Raw genomic sequence first — 22,221 nt, forward strand, 5'->3', positions numbered from 1 at the left:
CAGGTCCATTCCACCTCCTGAGTGTAGCCCAGGGCTTCTCGTCCATTAGCATCTTCTCTTCTTTTGTCTATGCCTCTAGTCAGTGTCCATACAGACCAGACCCTTTGGTACATCCCATAAGTTTTTGTTTTTGTTTTTGCCAGTCCTGGGGCTTGAACTCAGGGCTTGAGCACTGTCCCTGGCCTCTTTTTACTCAAGTCTAGCACTCTACCACTTGAGCCACAGCTCCACTCTTTTTTCTATATATGTGGTGCTGAGGAATCAAACCCAGGGCTTCATGTATGCAAGGCAAGCACTCTACCACTAGGCCATATTCACAGCCGCCTTTCCCACAGTTTTTGTTAGAATGTTTTCAATATCAGCACAAATCCTTCAAGAAAGCTTATTTTTTCTTGTTCTGACAATAGAAGTGTTCAATATTTTTCTGAAAGCTTTCCCAAGAGCTCTGTGTGCTCTAGAGCTCACATATCATTTCTGAATAGGCAGAGAGGTGTTTATGGTAGAAAATAAATCTGTGATGAGACATTTATAACAATCTAATAGGATACTTAGAAAAATATTCATGTTTTTTAAAGACCCATTTCTCCTTAAATTATGGAAAAGTACTTGATCTTTGAGGCATTTATGAATGTTATCTCAGCCTAATATAGGTAGATCTTGGCTCAGTTAAGTACCAAGGACAGAAGTGGAACCCTATCTTGAAAATAAGTACAAAACTCAGGGCTGGTAGCATGATTCAGCACTTTCCTACATAAACATGAGGCCCTGAGTTCAAACCCCAGTACCATCCGAACAAAAGGAAAAAAATACTTCCTATTTTTCTCAAGAACTATGAATTTTACTGATGAGAAAATCAATAAGGATGGGTACCTATAACCCTTGCTCCTCAAGAGGTTGAGATCCAAGGTCTCCAATCCAAAGCCATCCCAGGCAGGAACGTCTGTGAGTCTCTTATCTACAATAGCTACCAGAAAAGCTAAAAGTGAAGCTGTGGCTCAGAGTGGTAGAGCACTTGCTTTGAGCAAAAAAAAGCTCCGGGACTGAGCCTAAATCCAAGCTCTAGGACCAGAAAAAGACAAAGAAAAAAAAATGAAGTGATATATCAGGAAGGGGAATAAACATTTTCTCCATATCAAAAACAATGTGTAAGTTGAACTTCTGTAGACTTATAAATTATTGTTTGGGATCTCTATTTTAATTCCTGTGGTTTTGGCTGGATGTCTGGGTTTTTGGTCTTTGTTGGGCCTTCTAAAAATTTCCTAGTTAGATGAGAGCCTAGTAACTAATGCCTTTAAAAATGAGTAACTAGATGTTACAAATAAAATTAAAAGGCCCAGTTATTTCATATCTGGTTTTCTAAACAGAATATAAACCACTCCTAAGGTCTGCTCTTACACCCAACCCAAGTTTAAACTATGGAATTAAGAAAATTAATCTTGTAGCCGGTACACTATTTCCCACCTCACTATGCTCTTTTGTTCTTAATGAGACTGATACATCATTGTGCCATCTTCCTGGACCCCTCTCTCTAAAGAGACTCCTGGTCTTACACATTATGTGGCCTCTGTCCCTGCCCTTTTAAGCCATGTTGCCACTTCTTCATCTAATGCTTTTCCCATCAGGCTCTGTGTATTCACCAATGAAACTTAAAACAAGTTATTCAGAGAAGTAGAGCTGGCTTCCACCCTCGATTTTCAGATCTGTTTTCTGCATAGCTAGGAATACAGGTGTGAGGCAGTGGTACCTGGCTGTACATGGCTATTTTTTCCAAAGGTTTTTTGTAAAAACAAAATCCATGGGCTCTTCATATTCTGTTATATGTGTGTGTATGCGCACGTGTGCACACGCACATGCACACACACGCTTATGTAGGTATTAAATCACCCACATTAGCTTTCATTTTAAATAACCTTTACTCACACATACTTTTAAAATATCATACATTAGATAGACACTTGGAAAAAATTGATTTACTGAGTTGTGTAGATCTTCCAGATTTTGGTATGTATCTCATTATATGTATATATATATATATATATATATATAATGATATTTATTGATATCACTAAATGATCTCATCTGAAAGGTTTAAATGTTGAGAAACTGTCAAGCATACTGTGACAGAAACAAATTTTCCAAAATACTTTTGTTTGCTTGAAAGCTCATATTTTAATCATTGGCAACAAATAACTGTCAACACTGGGCTCACTCTCCTCATTGTGAAGGAAATATCTGCCAAACACTCAAGTCTGAACAACAGGACTTTGTCGTTTATTGCTTCATGTAAAAATGACATTTTGTGAGTGATTTGAGACTAGTTCAGCTTGAAACTCAGAAACTAACTGCACAAATGCTCTATCTCAAGATAATCATCCAATTCCCCTGTACATTCTCTGTGTTTTACCAATCAGAATATTAAAGACCCATGCACTATAGGGTTGGTGTTAATAAATTTGGTTACCTTTACTTTGTCAAGGATGTTCTTGACATGGACATGTTTCTTCCATTGGAATCGGAGGGTGGAAGACTACATGGCTGTCATAGTTTGATGTCACTTACTTGGCTTATGCTAAAGAACATACAAGTTTACCTATCTCTGATTTTATGTCATCATTTTTACATGTTAGTGCAGTGAATATAACCAATAATATTTTAGTGTAAAGAAGGCACATATCACACTTTAAAAACTACTGTATTACATTGAAACTTCATCTTTATTTCTGTCCTTCCCTTATTGTTAGGGAAGGAGGTTTTTGTTTATTGTTAGAACTCCGAGGAGGGCCTTTGGGGAGTATATTTTTTAAAAAGGAAATAACATCTTAAAATAAATACGTTTCCAAACTTTCAAACCATATTGTTTGTCCTTTAGAATGTTAGGCACACACAAGAGCCTCTTAATAGTGCATGTACTTTCATACATTCTTGCAATGTCAGTATATGGATACCGTGCTTAGAAAAGTTAACATGGTACCAAACTGATGAGCACAGCTGTGTCTGATCAGCCACTGTATAATATGCAGAGGGGAAACTGGCACTGGACTCACTCATGCTGTAAATACAGAGAAACTGTCAGAGCAGAGAGCATGTACTCTGCTGTCAGTCCCCTTTGCTCTCTTTGTATATTTACTAGCTATGTGGCTTTGGATAAGTCATTTGACTTCTCAGCTTCTTTGTCTATATAAAGTTAAATTGTGTTTTTCTCACAAAGAGCTGGTGGAAGTTAAAAGCCACTACATGTGGAAAGTGCCTGATATATACTGCTATTACGTGGAAGCTCTTATAGTTTATATTAAGGTCATGAGAAAGAGCTCCCAAAACCCAGAGCTGAAGCCAAGAAGCCTCTTATCTAGAACCATAAGCATAGCTTTTAAAATTATGATTACCTTCAAATAGTTGTACAAAGGGGATTCAATTAAATAAATCAGTTTTTAAGTACAGTGCATCTTGATCAATGTCACCCCTTCCATCATCCTTTCCCGTCTCTCCTATAACTGCTTTAGAGAGCATAAGCCAAATGGGCAGATATAGTGGCAGGAACTGTGATGCGAAAAGAGAATCCAAAAGTCTGGTGTGTGTGTGTGTGTGTGTGTGTGTGTGTGTGTGTGTGTGTGTGTGTGTGTGTGTGTGTGTGTATTTATGAGTCCATCAATATAGGAAAAGACTCAGACATAGATTCAGAGAGTCACAAAACAGAGTAAGAAATTAAGGGGTTGAAAGGATTAGAGGAAAGAAAATTATCCCAAAGGAGACAATAATCCAGTAAATGCAGGATTATTCGAGCTATTTGTGGTTGAGGGCTGGGGTAGAACAGTAGGAATTCTTATACTTCTAGGTCGAATGAGAATATCTTTCCAGCATTACAGTTTTGAGCAGCAGGTTCATGGGCCTCAAATTACCAATGACATTTAAGGTCACTCATTTCTACTTAACTGGCAGATTTTTTTGTTATCCCTGTTGCCATATTGGATTTTCCATAATAATCATTTGTCATTGAATTCCAGATTGGTACTAATTCTTTCTCTTGGGTCTTCTGTACAGATCAATGACTTTTGAACAGATGTGCATGCCCAGATGTCTGCAGCTATCTCAGGAGTTCTTACTGGCTTAATTGCTGCTTTTTATATTTATTAAGTGTCCCTCAACCTGGTCGATCAGTAAAGAATTATATGTATGATGTACTTTTGACTTGCTACAAAGTGCATTAAATACAAAACTACACATATGCATCTAACATATAAATTATAAAACTTTATTGATTTATAGATTTAGACATTCATTAGTTTTGGCACAGAGGATCAAATCCCTGCCCTTTCACAGGCTAAATATTACCTGTATAACTGAGTTATACCACTAACCAAGCTATAAAATTCTTAGCAATGCGAAATATTTTATTAGGAGCTGTTCCTTTTTTGCTTAGTTTGTTGGTTAAATAGTTAGTGAGAGTTAGGTGAAGGTCACAATGAAAAACTACCATTTAAAAAGGAAGGATTATTCAACAATTAGTCATTTCTAGTGATTTATTTAGATTGTATCGGGGTTTGAACTCACACTTTCTAGGACGATGCTTTATCACTGATGCTTTTCCACCTCTGTTTTATGCTGCTTGTTTAAGATAAGATCTAATTTTCTGGCCAGGCACATGCCTGGATTATGATATACTTACTTCAGGCTTCCTTTAGTTGCCGAGATTATAGTTAGGGGTTACAGCATCCAGCTTTCTTCATGGAGATAGAGTCTTAAAGAACTTTCTACTTGGACTGGCCTAGAACCAAAATCCTCCTGATCTTGGCCTCCTAAACAGCTAGAATTACAGTTGTGAGAAAATGGTACTTGACTCACATTAGCTGTTTCTGATACATCATTATCAGATCATTATAGCAGGGAGGCTAGTTTAGTTGGTCAGTATTTTTAGTATTGCAAATAAATAGTATAAGAGGAAGAAGATGGATTTTCACACAGGTATGTAATATATTGGAAATATAATCTCTATAAGCTTGTGAGTGCCAATATATAAATGATGTCCAGCCAGATTTCTTAGGAAACAGGTAAAGACTTGTACCCAGAAATGTATTGGCATGATGCTCTTGGAATGAATACTAGGGGAGAGAAAGGAAACTGTTGGGCTGCAATAGATCACAAATACATGCTTCTACCAGTCCTACAAAGAACTCTAGAACTTGAATGACTGTACAGACCTTTCACAATTTATATCCTCTATTTTTAAAAGGTTACTTAATGTCCAAGAGTGTGACTTAAGCTGTGGTCAGTTGCTTGAAGGTGATAGGGAAAAGGCTGAAAACATCTTAGCCATCAACACTCCCAGCAGTGGGGCAAACAGGTGCTTTACTCATCATTAAGAAAAAAGACAAAAGGGCAAGTGCCAAAATACTAGAGCAGGTAGTATTTAAATCTCTAAGATGACAAAAGAAATGAGTGTTGTTAGATTTGAAGTTGTTTAAAGACTGAGTCTTGATCCCCAGTGCATTAGGAAGTGAACAGGTGGAGGTGATCTGGTGTTCTAAAAACCAAAGAGAGGATAAGCATGATGAGGATGAGAACTGACCTTTGGCTAGAGTTTGACAACAGAAGTCAGGTACCAAGACTGAAAGATAATTCATAAGAAAAAGAGAGAATATTTAGAGACCACAGTGTGCACTACTATTTTGAGGGATTTTATAATAACAGCTTACAATCAAATTTCATATAAGTGGTCAGTATATTGATACTGGAAAAAAATCACTATCAATGATAACATATTCAGGGCAAAGATTGTCAGGATGGATAACATTGAAAGGCATCTGTATGTAAGAAATATTCTCTAAAGGCAGAAATTCATTAACAATAAAATAATTTAAATATATATTCCAAAAATAATCAAAGGAAGACTACAATGGCTGTATTGAGAGCAGAAAAATTAGAGTAAAGAATGTCATAAGAAGCAGGAAGTTCATCTGAGGAAGAGAGGGATTGATTCATCAATATACCTAACAATACTAAGTATCCATGTGCCTAATAATAGAGATTCAACAGAGATGAGGCAGCATTTGGTAAAACTGTATGGAGAAATACAAGAATGCACTCTTGCAGTCAGAGGTTTCACTATCTAAAGAAAACTAGCAAGGAAATGGAAGGTTTAAATGATGCTGTCAATCATCCTGACCTAATTGACATTTGCAGACCACTCACCCCACAGAATGTTAGCAGAACACATTTTAAGTACAAAACGAACGTTTAATAAGACCATAAAACAAGTTTCAACAAATGTTAAAAGATTCAAGTCATATATTGTAAGCTGTTTGATCAAAATGGAACTAACTTAGAAATAAATAATACAGATATCTGAAAGTCCTAATCATTTGGGAACTAAGGTATTTCTAAATCACATACGAATCATAGATAAAGTCACAAGGAAAATTAGAAAGTATTTTGAACTAAATGAAAAGAAAGATAAATGTGTTGAATTTAATGGGATTCAGATGCAACAATATTCAGAGGAAAATTTACTTGAAAAAAATATTACTCTAGTCACACTTGGTGGCATATGGCTATGCTCCCAGCTACATGGCCCAAGGCCTGGGAAAAAATAAGAGAGTTTATCTGAAAAATAACTTAAATGGGCCTGATATATGGCTCCAATGATAGAACACTTGTCTACAAGTATAAGGCCCTAAGTTCAAACCCTAATATTGTTTTTTAAAAATAGAGTAGAAAGTGTCAAATCAGTTAACTCTACTTCCAAGTCAAAAATCAGAAAAAAAAAATCCAAGGTAAAGGAAAGGAATAATTGATTTATTTGAAAACAGCATGTATTTAGTGGAAGTTAGGAGGTGTCTGGGAAATATAAATCAAGAATTAATATAGGACTGAACTCTCTGCAGCTTGATAATTCACAGTTTTTCCTTTGTGCCAGTCTCCATATAGTCATGAATACTAAGGGTCTACTATGATCTTAGTTTCAGCTCCATGAGCATCTTGAAGAAAGCTTGACATTAAATTGAGGCCTAGATTCATCTTTAGGTAGGGGGAATGGAGGAGGCTGTGGCTTGAACTTGATGCCTAGGCACTATCCCTGAGCTCTTTTTGCTCAAGGCTAGCTCTTTACCACTTTGAGCCACAGTGCCACTTCTGGTTTTCTGGTAGTTAACTGGAAATAAGAGTCTCATGCACTTTCCTGCTCAGGCTGGCTTTGAGCTAAGATCCTCAGATCTCAGCCTCTTGAATAGTTGGTATTACAAGCATGAGGCACCAGCATCCCATTTTGGATTCATCTTCTGGTTTAGTATCCTCATTGTGGATCTAGCCTGTCTACTTACCTGTGTTTGGTAACTCAATGACACATTTAGCCACGTCTGTATGACCATGTAGAAGGTGGTGGTTATGTGTTCATATTGACAGTCTAGTCTACAAAACAGAGATAAGAATACTTTCACTAATAATCTAGGAATATAGTTTTCCTACTTTGGTGATGGACAGAAAGTACACAACTGTCAGACAGATACAACTGAAATTTTGGTCCCTGATAACCTGGTAATGAGGTAGAGAGTTCTATTTTCTGTTTAGTTCAAAAAATTGAAGATGATTGTGGTTGCCACAGATGCACTGACTATACTAAAAATGAAAAAAATCTTATTGGTACAATTCTTAACTATAGAAAGTGGCTGAAAATGGTACCATATATAGGTAGTCCAGGTGACCTTGAATATTTCATTGCATTGTGTATATGAAAAGTATGTACTCTACACATTTCTGAAGCAAGACTCATCTAAAATCATTTTGTATATGATAATGTTGCTTATATCCTGACCACATAAATCTTTGTACCATGATTGAGATAATCTGAGTACTGAAAATCTATTTAGAAATTATACACATGTAAACGATTGTTATATCACAGTTGTAACTACTTTCAACGTCCCATCTGTATCTGTAGCTTCTATTATTGATGATGTTCTTGTATCACCTTCCTGTGTTTGTACCTACACTATCTCTGTAATCTTATCTGAGTATATTGGAAACCAGGTATACTGGTATTAGAACTAGGAAATTGAAAGGGAATACCAAAATTGAGAGACACAGGGTAAAAAAAGACAAACAACTACAAAAGCAATGCTTGCAAAACTGTTTTGTGTAAGTGAACTGAACACCTCATGGGGGGAAAGGGAAAGGGGGAGGAGGGAAGGGGTATGAGGGACAAGGTAACAAACAGGACAAGAAATGTATCCAATGCCTAACGTATGAAACTGTAACCTCTCTGTACATCAGTTTGATAATAAAAATTTGAAGAAAAAAAAAGAAATTATACACATGTAAAATCCTTTGTTTAATTCTGGCTTCATTAAAAAGCCATGCAAATGAGGCTCCTGACCCAAAATAAATTGCTGGGGGAAAAGGGCTGGCATAAGAGCTTTCTAGATAAAAGAGTATGTTTTAATTAAGAACTTGTAGCCATTGCCCACTGTGTTTTCTTCTTGAGGTTGATCACACCAGGATTATTTCTTCAAAATTCACAATACCTACCATTAGAACATGCCAGGAATTCTGCTGCCTCCTCTATAGAAGATATCACAGGAACACAACTTCCTTTACAACTTTCCATATTCAAACTATGCCTCAAGGTTACTGATACATGATTATCTCTGACAAAAGCTGATGAAAAATTAAGCAATAATAATAACAACAGCAACAATAAGCTTAACAAACCTAAACCAACTATTTATACACATTCCATATTTTGTATTATTGTACAAGTCAAGAATTAAGACAACTGGTCTATCAGATTGTTCTCTATGATTATTCACATTCCTTGGGTTGGTTTTCTGTGTGTATATTTTGCCAAGTTCCCTTAAGGGAACAGAATTCATGTTATGTAAGAGGATTTGTTCATGTAGCCAAACTTCAAATTAAGTCTGTCTCAAAGGATTTTTTTTAACTTTTCCCCATCTTCCCTCAAAGCTCTTCTAATTGAACTACATTGAATAAGCTAAAACAGATGACAGCTATGAGCTTCCAAAATGGCTCCATCAAGTTCTCCATTGTTTACAGTGAGATTGAACTTGGAGCCTTGAATTTGCCAATCTATTAACAAGGGATTTCACCAGGTGAATATTCACTTGGAAAAGATGATAATTCTTAGCATGAAACATGCGATTTCATGCCTTGTAAAACAAAAAAGTGGAACAGCAAGCTGTCATTCACCCAATAAAATATTCTAAATGACATTGAGAATGTTATTAAATTATTTCAGTATGTTAGATCAGTTAAAATGCTATCATCTATTTTATCATATTATAAGCAATGTAAGACTTAAAGGTGTAGAGTTCAATATCTAGTAATTCTCTCCATAAATAATTTTTAAAATATTAGTTATATTTTTAAAACATTTGGAAGGCAATATTTTTATAACTGGAATTTTAAAGCAGGAAGTTAGCATAATAGCTAAGTATCACTTCACCATTTTTTGAAGTTTTACTTCTAATCATTTGGGCTTTCTCTATGATTGACAGTGTGACTTTTGAAGAATAAATAGGAGCATAATACTGGCATGCACATTTATGATTAAGGTTTTGTTATCTGATACACAGTTAATAGATTTTGCTACCATCTGGAATAGGAATGATGCTGTAGCAAGACAAAATAATAAATCACAATTCCTTTTCAATGATATTCCCAAACCATTTCATAGTTTTAAAGAAAAAAATAACATGCAAAATTTAGAGACAAGATATTGCTGTTTATCAGAACAGTACTATAGGAAGGAGGAGGGAGTTCTTTACAGCACAAACAACATCCAGACTATCAGAAAAACTGGACAAACTGCTGGGCTAACCCAGAGCATAAATTTCAAAACGCTTTTTCTGGGCACCAGCCACTCAGAGGGCTGAAATCTGAGGATTGTGGTTAGAAACCAAAATCATGATTACTTCTTTGGAAAAAGTATTTCTTAGTAATGGTTATAAAACAACACAGATTTTAAAAATATTATTAACATAAATGTTGTTAACTAACATTGTTAAGCCTGGCTTTTTGGAAGGACCTCTAGGAAAAATAGAAAAATGGTGTATGAATTCTGCAGACATCAAACATGATTCTTTCTTTTTCTTTGGGACTGGTATATGCAGAATTTATCATGTTTAGAATTTTTAATTTAAAAAAGGCTCTAGAATGTATTATGAAATCAGACCATTTTCCAAAACAATTAGGAACATAATAACTTTAGTAGAACATAAAACATTTTAATTAATTTCAGAACACCAGCCCAAATCTTGCCTCACAAAGACTGAATGAGACATTATTGTTTGTAAAGCTCTTTACTTAAAAAAATAACTTTTCCATAGAAGAGGATGAGAATACCAACTATGATTTGAAAACATTTCATCTACAGCTTTCTGTGAACATTTCTCCCTTTCTTTGTTGTACCATATGTAAAAGACTTTGACCTTTGACCCAGTGTGTCACACCAATGACATCAACTCAAACTAACTAAGGAACCATGGAATTATGCTTGCACTTTGCAAGATGAAACAGAGGTCTTTTCAAGAAATTCCAGAGGAGAGAACATTTCTAGTTATCTTTTTTCCTCCACATTTTCAGTGTTTATGGTTTTATGAGAGCCAGATTAGGATCGATACAAATGAAGTATGCCCTATTCTTGGATTTTGCAGAGCTGTCTGAGTAAGTTAAATATATGGATCCTCGACACCTAGCATTTGCCCGGTAGACTCATTCACTTGTCTGGGCATTGGGATTCTCAGTCTACAACATGTGCCACTTCCCAGACTTTCGGCTAAGTCAAGAGTAATCTACACCAAAATTATCTCTTGAGAAAAAGAAAAGAAAAGAAAGGCAATATTGCTAAGACAGTTTTAGAAAAGTAAATTTATTGAGTGCTTTCTCTGCTCATTGGTTATTATCTTATGTCACTAAATACTTGATCGGTTTTCTGCCTTTGCTAGACAGCTCAGGATGAATGAAACTCTTCACATGCTATACAATCCAAAGTTGCTGATCAGCTAGAGGAGAAATTTTATGTTAATTAGCCAAGTTTAGAATAAAGGTAGGAAAGGCAAAACTGTTTAAGTTTCCAAAGATAAGCTAATATTGTGGGGTTTCTGCAACCAAATCAGATATTTTATTTGTGTAACTGGAGACAGTGCACAGCTGCTATTGGAAGATTTAAGGAATTCTGCCTTAATGAGAGGTCTTGCAGATGTCTGTCATTTAAAGTATATGATAATCATTAGTGAGGCACATTCAAACTGATAAGAAGTTCTCCCCTGCTTTTAATATGCAGCTATCTTCTCCCAGCTGCCACTTGCATTATAAACAGATTCCTAGATAAAATGTACACCCTACACTGTTCTTTTAAAAATAATGAGAAAAGTAACCTACTTATTTTCCTCACATATTTCTTCTATTATATCTCAAAACAAACAACAAAGCTTCTTCTCCTTTAAAAAGCTTTGGTTAGTGATCAAAGCAGATTTCTAATCAATTATCAATGATTTGGCTTTGAATGTATTATATATACTTCATGTGTAAACTTTGGTGTATAAATGGGGAGACCTGATAAACATCTCTAGCACTTTTTTCAAATGCCATAAAAAAGAATTAACAGCTATTTAAGTATGTAACTCTGTAGTGCTTCTAAGAATGAGAAAGCCTAAAATTGAACATTGTCAAAAAACACATTTACTTATTTCATTGATTGATTCATTCATTCATGTTTTCATTTATTCGTATGTTTATTCTGCCTAGACAGGATAGTAGTGCTCAGAGGTGCTGAAGGCTTGAATTGTTTGTGTTTTAACGTAAGTATATTTTAAAAGATACTGTGAATTGTCATTTTGGCTTCTTTTGATGGGTAATCTGCCTATAAATAGAGTGCAAAGGCCCAAGACTAAACCTTCTGTCTCTTCCCTTATAATGCTCCAAACTTTCACCAATCTCGACTCCAGATTCTATGCCCTTGTCTTCCTTTCTTTCCCTTTGTAGACATGTCTGTATTATCAATCACACTTACACCTAGGCCCACTTGGAAGCAAAGGCCACCTCACTAAACTGGAATGCAGCCTACAAAGTCATCCCCAGCCCAGCTCTAGGAGCTCAGCCTGGCTGGATGAGCGTTCACTGATGTGTTGAATATCACAAAGACTTTAATTCTGCACTAAAAGGTTAAAAAGGAAGGGGTGGGAGGGCCTAGGAGGGAGGAATAAAGATGAGGTCTGTGAAGAATGGTTTATTCAGCTAATGAATTTTGCTGTATGGCTAACAATGAAAACTTTTGCTGAAAAAAAGATCAGTCAGCGATGTGATGCCTTTCTTTCTCTTTATCCTGGTGAGGGGGGAAAAAGTAAGAGGAACTGTTAGTTACATGATAGAGAGATACAGAAAGATGCATTCTGTAAAGGCAAAACAAAAGCTCCCACTTTGGCCTCCAATTCCAGCTTGAAATAGGGCAGCTCCTGGCTCATTTAATCATGCAGGTGGGTAACTTTGTTAGGCCTCACTATGACACACAAGTCCGAATTGTTGAATATCCCAAGATTCTTCTATACTATGTCTGTCTACAGAAAAGGCCTTCAGGAAAAGGGCTGGGTGTTTTTTTTGTTTTGTTTTGTTTTTTTGTTTTTGACAAGTCCTTTCTGCCTTGTTTCATCCCCAAACAGACATGAATTAGCCAGGATAATGTCATTGGTAGCAGAGACCCTGATAAAAATACAGTAATAACTTGCTTATTCTACGTTCATGTCTTCCTAGAATTAGGCATCATCTCTCTATATCTTTGGGCTCCTTGAAACCTGTAATAGTCTTACGTGTACCTGGAGGATAGAAGGAATGCGTACATGTCATTTTAAAACAAAATACTTTCATATTTAGGAAAACAACCTTGCGTGAGTGTATAAAATATATCCATCATTTGAATGTACTTTCTTTGACAAATATCCACATGCCTATTACCAGCAAGAAGATAATAATAGGTGCTGAGAGGAAGCAGAATTGAGGTTTCTAACAAGTTTAGGAAGAACATTTGGTTTACATGCCATTTATAAATTATTTCTGCCACCTCTGACATCAGAGTTATAAAACTTTTAAAAGAAATTGTACAATGACTTTATAACTTGCTGATGTTTGATTTATGCCCATGCAAGCTGTAGAAAACAGAAAGCTAGCTCTGTCTTTTCTCCCTTGCAACTAAATAATGCATCCACACATTAAGTAGCCGAATCTGATTCTTCACTTCTCCAGCTACAAATTTGTGACTTTGTTGCTCAGATATTTAAGGGATTGTGTGTGAAAGAAGCCCATGATGGAAAAATGATCTTTTTTTTAAGTTTTTCAAAGATCTTTTGCTCTTAATCTTTTTATCATTTCACTGGAAGTAGCATTGAGTAGCTCCTCAGTTGAAGGAAATGTAGAGCAAATGATGCAGGCAACTAATGTCCCTGGGGAGTTGAATGCCCCTTGCCCCCTGATTTTTTTAGATGTTAAGATTTTCAGTTCGTTGAGCAATATGGATCAAGCATCTATAGGTGCCAAGTGTTGCTCTAAACCCTAGGGATACATTGATGAACAAAACATGTCAGTTGTCCTGGGGTTTAGAGGCTAGGGAATGATCCTTGTATGAGTCCTTGCTACTAATTGCTTGATTTTTTCCCCCAAATATTCTCAAAATTCTTTCTCTCAATGAAGAACTTCAAGACATATGTTTCTCTACCATTCCCACTGATCTATCTCTATTGATCATCCAAGTTGCCTAGAATCTTATTTCTTTGGACAATGCTTCCTTTCTGAATATCTTTACCATAGGTCAAGGAAATAACCCAGTTATAAATAAGAAAATTTAGGGTTTCTACTCTTCTGGTTTAGAATGTAACCTATGAACATTGATACTTGTTTTAATTATTCTTCTATTTGTGCATTTGTTTGTTGATTCTTCATCCCATCAATTCTTGGTTAACACAAGCTATGTGCTGGGCCCTGTCTCAGCCACTGAGGAGAGCAAGGGTGTGCCTGACAGCCATTGTCCCCCAGAACTGAGACAGGTAAGGAACCAGATGCTTTCTTGCAAACAAAATTCCTGGCTAGAAGTCATGAAGAACTTGAATGTTTTTCCTGCCTGCCTAGGCATTTTAAGTGTTTTCTATGGAAAAACATCTTTGCTGTTTGAAGCACAGGCTGCTGACATGTTGAGCACAGATGGGAGTTGTTCAGCATATGCATATGCACATACATGGCACACACACACGCCAAGATTTATTGTTCCTCAACTTTGATGAACTATTGTTCCTTCCATCTAGTGAGGCAATATAATGATATACAAGTCTCCCTCCCACCCCCCCAAAAAAAGAAAAACAAAACCCAGCAGGATTCTTGCCCAATTGAATTATTTCATTCTCCACTCCATGTCAGTTCCTGGAAATTAACAATAGGCTTTTTCACTTTGGTCTTTGATCCCACCAGCCCAGTCATGGTATTTTTCCAGATGTTTCTGTCCAGGGTTGGTATTACAAAAAAGCATAGCACAAGTTAAAGCAGGCTAAGTTGGACTCTCCCCAGCTGAGGAATATGTATTCCACCAAAAACAAAAAACCAAAAAATCCTAGTCTTGTACTATATACAAGTTATAGAGAAGTGAAGGCTTTCATTTTTAAGAATTTCTTCAGATTGTCTTTTTAAGAAAATGACCCATGCTCAACTTATTTGTTTTATTCAAAGTCCTGCAGCTTCCAAGACATTGATTTGATATAGACCTAAGTAAATTATTGATGTCTTGAAGTAAGTCACCATGCTAATTTTCTCTCAGTTTAATTTTCTTCAGCCTCTCTAACACTCTCAAGGGTCTAAATACCAATAGGTATGGGGAAAACTTAATCATTAATATGCCATTTAGATAGCTGGGCAGAGATAAGACAGATAATTGGCAGCATTATGCTTCTATCAAAGTTTCATAAGCAAGACTGTCATAGCATGGTTAAAGTAAGTTCATTTTGCCTGCAGCTATATGAACTTGAAATAGCATTGTAGGTGAAGTTCTTTGACTAAACTAGAAATAAAATGAATGAGTGGATGCTGATCCTCATAGACTATTCTCAGAAAATTCATCTCACCAAATGCAGTGAGACACCTTGTTCTACCTGTGGTCAACCCAAACTGACCATGAGAACGCCTTTGGATATTTCAAGCATATACCTCAAAGCTCAGGGCAGTATTTTAAAAGTAGTTTTGGGGAAAATGACAAGAGCCAATGCCTATGATATGCTGCCACTGAACTGGAGCTAAAATTTCACTCTATAGTGAGTAATTAGAAAGAATATGTCATGGGACCATGGAAACGTCACAACCCATACCACTAAAGCTTTCTACTTTGGTTTTTCTACTTTGATTTGGTGCGGCATTTCACTTATACTCATCATCATTGACTAAGCATTAGTGAATGCCCACATCCAGTTGAAGAGAAGACAGAAAATGCAGTTGGACATTGTTTTCTGGGCTTACCTTTCAGATATGGAATATCCCTCCTATCATCTAGTATTGTCACTCCTCTGCGTATTCCATTCAGAATGTATGGACATATGACTGAAAAGTCATGAGAATATTCACAAAATTGGAAACCATCCAACAGGCTATCAACAGTACAAGAGATAAATTGTGGCATGCTCCTGAAACAGAACACTGCCACCATGTAAGCAAACCAATAATGATTACACTCAGCACTGTAGACACCTTTCCCAAATGTAACTTTTGCATGAACAAAGCCTTCACAAAGGAGTTCATAATTGATGATTCTATTATATAAGGCAAAGACATTATATAAGGGCAAAGACAGACAAAACCAACCTCTAAGAAGAAGTTAAGATAATGATTACTCTTAGAAAGGGGTGGTGATTAGAAACGAGCAGAGGGTGCTGGGTGCTGGTGTCTCATGCCTGTGATCCTAGCTACTCAGGAAGCTGAGACCTGAGGATCATGGGTCCAAGCCACCCAGGGCAAGAAAATCCATGCAACTCTTATCTCCGATTAACCAGAAAATTAGAAGTGATGCTGTGGCTCAAAGTAGTAGGGCACTAGTCTTGAATACAAAAGCTCAGGGACAGCACCCAGGGCTTGAGTTCAAGTCCAATGGCTGACAAAAAAATAAAAACAAAAAAGAAAAAGAAAGGAGTGGTAGGATGGCTTGTTTCTGGGACTCTGGTCAAATGATTTTGTGAATCTGAGTAAATGTTTCATAGTGTATTTGGTTTATGAAAACTCTGTACTGTTCCTTCATAGTACACATTTCAATGTGCATGCTAAGTTTTATTACATTTGTACAAATGTTAACACATGTTCACTTATAAAAGAGTCATGGCAGAAAAACTCACTTCAAAAGAAAAAAAGAAGTTCTGAGTTTGTTGTATAAATAGAAACCTAACTGATGAATTCAATCTTGTTTTCCTTCTTTAAAAAGTGGGATTTTTTTTCTGAGTGTATATGACTGGATACATTTTGTATTTATTATTTGACTACAGAGTCTTTGAAGAGTTGGAAGAAAAAGTACTCAATAAAGTATGTTGCATTGCATTAAAATGATCAACAAGTGCTGTTTTCCTGCATAAATAATTCCAGACTTCTTTCGTTAGGAATCTTCTCTTTGTTTTTTGAAAATCCACAAAATTTTTGTGTTACATTTCATGGTGCCTAGGTTGCTACTTTACATTGCTTTATATCTGCAGACTTTGTATTATTTTTGTAAACTCTTTGGGTAAGTTAAATCCATTTGTCTTCAAATCCTCTGTGATCTTTGCGGGGTGGAGTGAAGAGATTGAAGAAGTGCATGTTGGTGCCAGACTGCCTGGGCTCCAGCTCCCTCTCTGCCACTTACAATGTGTGATAACTTTGGAAGAACAGTTAGCCTCACTGTTCCTAAGTCTCCTTATCTTAATCTTGAGGGGGACAAATGTGACATTTATCTCTTAGGGCTATTGTAAGGATAAAAATGAATGAGCTTTGAAAGACAGTTCCCAAGACATGATAAACGTTCAGTAATTATTTTCTTTTATGGACATGGGGCTTGAACTCAGGGCCTGGGCACTGTTCTCTGAGATCTTTTGCTCAAGGCTGGCATTCTATCACTTTGAGCTGTTGTGCCACTTCCAGTTTTCTGGTGGCTAATTGGAGATAAGAGTCTCACAAACTTTCCTGCCCAGGCTGGCTTTGAACTGAAACCCTCAGATCTCAGCCTCCCAAGTAGCTAGGATTACAGGCAAGAGCACCTAGCTAAAGCTCAGCAATTTTTAACTGCTACATTTATTCATCTTGATAGCATCATCGTAATTCTTACATAATTCTTGAAAGAACAAAAAAAATGAAAAGAAAAGCATGTAAAGGACCCGGAAATAGTGAGTGGTCAGTCAAAAATTATTTGTAAAATACAGAAATGTTTAGTAAAGGTCCGTGTGTTAGTTCCTCAATATGATTTTCTGAGATATTCTTCAAATACTGTATATTAATTATTTGTGATAGAATATATTTCAACTGTTGTATACCAGCCTGGTCATACACACTCACTAGGCTTTATTTTGGTAAATGTTAGTAGTCTCCTGATTCAGATAGGTAAGCATAGGTAGTTTATGGTAACACATACAGCCAAGAGTGCATAATAGCTAAAACACAATGCTTTTTTCTAACTCGTATTACAGTTCCAGATAGATAGTCCAAGTAAGCTTCTCAGTGATGGATGGCATCAGCACCCAGGCACTATTGGTAGTATACTATTCCCCAGCCAACCAATGGGAGAAAGAGCGTGGGGGAGAAGAGACAGGTGAATCCACTTTTAAATGCAAGTAATGTGAAATGGTACTTGTCTCTTGGCTTCATATTCCTTGGCTGGGTGTCAGTTAATGCCCACATTCAGTTGAAAAGAGGCTGGGTGGTGTCTCTCTCTCAATTGCACTCTGTTAAAGTGTGCCCTAGCCTTTCTGTTAGTCTGTCTGCTTTTTGACTGTGTGTCTGCTTGTTTGCTTGCTTACCTACTCAGTAAAGCTCTACCGAGTTTTCTCACCAAACAAGCAAAAACATGAAAAGAAAAGAGGCCAGGAAGAAGTGGAGTTTCAGAATGTGAAGATGAAGTTGAGTTTTGTACAAGGGCTAGTAGTGCTCTCCATTACTGGGAGGTAAGTAAGGGTTGCAGCTCTCCTCTTTGAGAATTCTGCCGCAGATACAGAAGCATGCTTAGGGCAGATTACCCTTCATACATAATTATTAGTAAGCAGTTGTAATATCTTTTGTGAACCTTACAGAAGTTTCAGTTCTCTGTCCTTATATATACTCCAATCATAGCTGACACGTACATTCAATTGGCCAGGATTCAGTGAAGCTTAGAGGTGAACTCAGCCAATTTAAACCATATGAATCATAACTAGATACACTGGATTCAAGCTGGAAAACTATTCCAAAAGATATACCTCCACAACTCTTTTCTAAATTCTAGTATGTGCATAAAAGGTAGAAAATGTCTGTAGATTTTAACCAACTCACCTACCCAATGTAGTAATATATACTAACAAAGCCTTCATTTCTTTTTGATCTTTCAAATTATAAAAACTTCTTGAGTTCATGTAGACATAAAAGTAACTGAAGAGAATGGGCACCATGCTGGAGGGTAGCCTTTAATGAAACACTAGCTAACTATATTCAAAGTGCATATTCTTAGTATGGCAACTATATTTGAAATGTGTATATTGAAGTGTGCATTCTTCGTAGGGAAACAAAAAAATAGCAGGACCTAAACATATTATTCACAGTACATATCATATTGCCTATGCAAGTGTATTATAAGCAACATAACTTTATGAAAAGCAAATGTACCCCTTTATTCAAATTTCTCAGTGGCAGATATATTCAGTGGGAAAGCTCCATTTAATCATATTATGATGTTCTAACAATCATTGCTTGAAATATGAATGTTGACTAAAAAACAAGAAAGTTGTAGATTTCTACCATTATGATTTTCCCCTGAAAAGACTCATAAAAGCCAATGACTTCCTGACTCAAGAACTTCTTGCAAAAGGAGAGAAATTATAGAGTTCTTCAGAGACTTTATTTTTCTGGTAAGCATACATAAGCTACTATGGGCTGATGGGTGTTTTTTTTACAAAACATTCCTAGTTTAGTTGTACTTCAAGAATCTGCTCTTCTGATGTGAATATTACTACTACCTTCTTTTTGGTAAGATACTGGAAAATCCCTGTCTTTCTTGATGATCCATTGTTAGTTTTGTGTCTTTGTTACCAAAAAAAAATGGAGACAAAGAGAACTGTTCGTTCCCCTGAAGTAATATTTGAAGTGTGATTTTAGAGTCTAGGCAGAGGTCTTGTTTCTAAGTTCTAATATGGTTTTCAAGTTCGGTGGTAGTGACAAAGAAAACTACTGGAGACCACCCCACTTGTGCTGACGGTAGGCGGGGGACTGCTATCTCCATTCACTGGGATTTCACCATGGCAATGGGAATAGAATTTCCAGCTCTCTGAACTCTCTTCTTCTGTGTTCTTAAGTAAGCTTGCATAATACTTCTGGGGACAAAGCAGTTGCCTGCTGAAAGCCAAAGGAATGAATAAATTTTGTCCAGGATTTTTGAACTGTTGTGAAAGAGTTTTTGTTTCTTGGCGTTTTTTTTTTCTTTCTCCAAATCACAGAACATTCTTTTCTTCAAATGATATCCCTGTTACACAAATTGTGACGTGCATATAATTCAGTTAGATAAGCAATTTGAACACAAAAAATAGAGTTTGTAATATTTAGATACCTGAGCATTAATATCTAAAAGCATATATAGTCTTTTAAGAAACTGATTTTAAACTAAAGCTCTCCTTTTACAGTGTTGTGTGGCATTTAAAATGATTATGAGGAGGCTAGAATTATTGTTTCTGGATTAAAGCAATAAACTCTCTAGAAGCCAGCATAGAGACCCTGACAGGGATATGTGTAGCTTTGAGCAATACTGAATGATTATTTTTCTTGAGACTAGATCCAAACTGAGCCTATTACAGAGTTGTCAAATACATTATTATTTTTCCCTTGTCTTTGTTTTTTTATTTGTTTGTTTGGTTTCCTTTTTAGAATACTGGGAAATGAACTCAGGGCCTTCACCTCCTAGGCAAGTGCTCTACCGCTGAGCTACAGCCAAAGCCCTAGAACAAATTATTTTGTGTTGATTATGTGCCCTTACCAGAAAACATTGTAAGTCCTACCTGAATATTTTAATGGCTTCTTTAAGGAATGAAAAGAGTTACTACATGTATTGAACTATTCTGTTTAGGAAAGCATTTGAAACAACCAAGTCCTATTTGGCCCAGAGACATACACAAGCTCTAAAGCTCATCAGAGCTGAGAACATTATTACCATAAAGAAAGAGATTAGCTGGGTGCTGGGTGCTCCTGCCTGTAATCCTAGCTACTCAGGAGGCTGAGATTTGAGGATCTTGGTTTGAAGCCAGACCAAGTACTCAGAAAAGGACAGAAGGAAGTACTGCTGTGCTTCAAGTAGCAGAGCTCTAGCCTTAAGCAAAAGTAGTAGAGGGACAGCACCCAGACCCTGAGTTCAAGCCCCAGGACCCGTGCCTGCACAAGGAAATGTGTATGGGTGCACACACGTGCACACACACACACACACACACACACACACACACAGACAGACAGACAGACAGTTCTTTTTTTTAATCATATCAGTAAAAATTATTTTTATTATCACAGTACATTTCATTTTGAACTGCAAGGTATATATCAGGTCAGACGAACCAAGGAGTATGCCTTAAAAGGAAAATCCACTTAGAATTGTAAAGTGACAGCCATTTGCCTCTGAACGAAACTGGCTGATGTCATCCAAGTACTTACACATTCTTCTTTCTCTGTATTCTAAGCCACTATCCCACCCTACAGATGACCCACTACTCTTTTCACCACTGTGATGACTCCTTGCAAAAGACTGAGGTTGCTTTGAGTGGAACAAGCTAAACAAATGAAAAATTCTTACTCATAGACAACCAATTCAGCCAATTAGTAGTAATACAAAGTTCTTGTTCCTTCATTACTATTTAATTTTTTCTCTCAATATCATTTTTGGTTATGAGATTCCCCATCTGGATGACCTTTATTTGCTTTGGCAGGTAGCTGTTACTATCACAGAGCATGAAATCTTTGTCATAATCGACTTATATTTGAATTGGAATTTTTTTTAAACGACTCAAGCTATAGCAGTTCAATCTGGGCAGTGGGAGCAGAGGTTAAAGATAAGAAATATGTGTTTGGAGAAAAATAGAAGAAAGCATCATTACTAAAAATAGGACAGATACAAATTAAGAGAAGATGCATTATTTATTAGAGTACTTTAGTTTCCTGTAATGAGAACCGGAAACTCTCTGGATATTTATAATTGGTTGTATGAAAGCAGTAATCTGGGAAGATGTGTGTAAGGATAAATGAATTGCATTTAATTAAACTGATTATATCACGAACGTTGTGTCATGACTTTACAATCTTCATAACTATGGAATAATTCCCTGGCCCTCTGGTCTGACAGCTTGCGGTGAATCCTCCCTGCATTTAGACAGTTAAGTGTAATGTCTAGCAAATTCAACTACCCAGATACTGTCATGAATAAAATAACAATCTTACTTTATGTAGTGACTTTTTAATAAATTTACCTAAAACTCTGCTGTTTCTTATGACGTATTCAAGTTTTGACATTTTTAAGAATGCATACTTAACATTTTTGCTTGTTTAATTTCCATTGTATTTCAAGAGCAATGTGAGATAGTTGAGTGTAGACATCCTTCTCTGTACTATAGCAGGACAAAAGTGACTGAGCATTGTCTGTCCTTCAATTTATTTATTCAGTTGTCAAGCAATAGGGACAGAAGATTCTACTGATCACTGCCCCCGGACAGAAAGTCACCTCCTGTTCTCAAAGAGTAAGATCCCTGTGGCTTCCCAGAGGAATATACTATTGTTTATCTGGTCCTAATAAATAGATTTAAATCCACATTTGTTACCAATATTTTAAAGAAAAAACAAACAAACAATGAAACCAAGGTTAGCAGTGTATGTTTGTAACCTGCACCACTTTGGAGATGGAGTTTGGAGGATTCTGAGCTCAAGGTCAGCCCAAACAATATTAAGTGAGAACTTGTCTTGGAACAAAATAAAAGCATAAAGTCTGGGAATGTAGCTGAAGTGGTAGAATGC

The 22,221-nt window shown here is 36.4% G+C and overlaps 1 protein-coding gene across 1 annotated transcript in view; it reads left to right on the forward strand.

Annotated features, from left to right (window-relative positions):
* The window catches only part of Lhfpl6 (LHFPL tetraspan subfamily member 6), a 206,526-nt gene that overhangs the window by 132,403 nt on the left and 51,902 nt on the right, over positions 1–22,221 (forward strand). The window lies entirely within an intron of this gene.

The sequence above is a fragment of the Perognathus longimembris genome, chromosome 3 (assembly GCF_023159225.1).
Source record: "Perognathus longimembris pacificus isolate PPM17 chromosome 3, ASM2315922v1, whole genome shotgun sequence".
Classification (NCBI taxonomy): domain Eukaryota; kingdom Metazoa; phylum Chordata; class Mammalia; order Rodentia; family Heteromyidae; genus Perognathus; species Perognathus longimembris.